Source organism: Elephantulus edwardii, unplaced genomic scaffold (genome assembly GCF_000299155.1).
Source record: "Elephantulus edwardii isolate Elephantulus edwardi_28Jun2011 unplaced genomic scaffold, EleEdw1.0 scaffold00094, whole genome shotgun sequence".
Lineage (NCBI taxonomy): Eukaryota > Metazoa > Chordata > Mammalia > Macroscelidea > Macroscelididae > Elephantulus > Elephantulus edwardii.
This window is the reverse complement of record NW_006399844.1, coordinates 7316584-7318003: the sequence shown is the minus strand read 5'-3', so window position 1 is coordinate 7318003 and position 1420 is coordinate 7316584.

Below are 1420 nucleotides of genomic sequence, written 5' to 3'. Positions count from 1 at the left end.
ACTGTTTAAAAGGGATATGTGATAAGGTATTTTTGTCATGACAGGAGTCCAGAGTGAAGACTGCATCGTGGAGTGGACCTGGGGGGAGGGTTTGTCAAACAATGAAAGAATTTTACTTTTCCAAGAGGGTAGTGTACTGGGGGGAGGGTTGGGAGGGAAGAAAAATGCAACAATGAATGAATGGAAACCCGAAGTCTCTGTAAATTTTCATTGAAATTAATAATAAATTTTAAAATATTTTCAAAAAATATCAATCACTGAAAACTCTAAGGAGCAAGAGCCACGTCTCAGTTGGAGTCAGGCTGCTCTTTTTAATGATGGTTTAACTGCATGAACTGCGTGCCCGGGAGCTACACACCCTCTTGGTGACTGACCAGGAAATAGTAGCCCAGATCAAAGCTCGTGTAGTGTCACTGGAGCTCTCACTTCAGCAGATCAAGTGATGCTCCTTCAGCACATCCTTGGAAGATGAGGATTCTTGAGCCAGTGTGTGGTGCAACCTGCTTTGAGGTCAAGCTCATGGTTCTGTGGCACATAAAGGGAAAGTGAGAGCTCAGACTTCCAAAGTGGCCAAACAGGAGAAGACTAACTGAGCCAAGCAGTGGATGCAGTACAATTGGCATTTCCTCAGTGCCATGCACACCTTTGGCAAAAATAAAGGCCCCAATGCCAACTCTTAAGTAACTTGGACTTTCTCTAACAAAATCATGTAGACCAGCTTAAAAGCAAAACAAACCCCGACTTGTACTTTGACACATATGGGATTGCCATGAATTAGAATTGGCTTAAGGGCAATTGGTTTTAACAATCTTGATTGTTGTTGCTGTCATTATGTGGCATCTAGTCACAGCGGATTCATCGCGATCCTATGTACAATAGCTCGGAACTCTGCCCTATCCTGAGCCAATCTCACTGACTCTGACACACCTAATCCCATTGCCCCAGTAATCATGTCAATCCATCTTATCCAGGGTCTTGCTCTCCTGCGCTATCCCTCCACCTTTCCAAGTATTATGTCCTACTCCAAGGACTGGTCCCTCTTGGCCATGTGCCCAAAGTATGTGAGGCAGAGCTTCCTTTCTCCTTGCCTCTAAGGAGAAACTTGGTTTCACCCTTTCCAAGACAGACCTATTTGTTCTCCTGGCAGTCCATATCGTGTTCAATATTCTACTCCAGCACAACTCAAAGGCATCAATTCTTCTTCTGTCTCCTTCATCACTGTCCAGCTCTCTGATGTATAGCAAATAATAGCGAAGACCATGGCCTGGATCAGGCACACCTAAGTCTCTAGACTGCCAAATTATTTTCTGAGAGGTTACATACATTTATATCTTCTAAGCAGTTTGTGTGACTGATGCTGGGCATTTTCATTTAAAATGATATCTCTGCTACTGTATTGAACACAGACAACAAAATACAA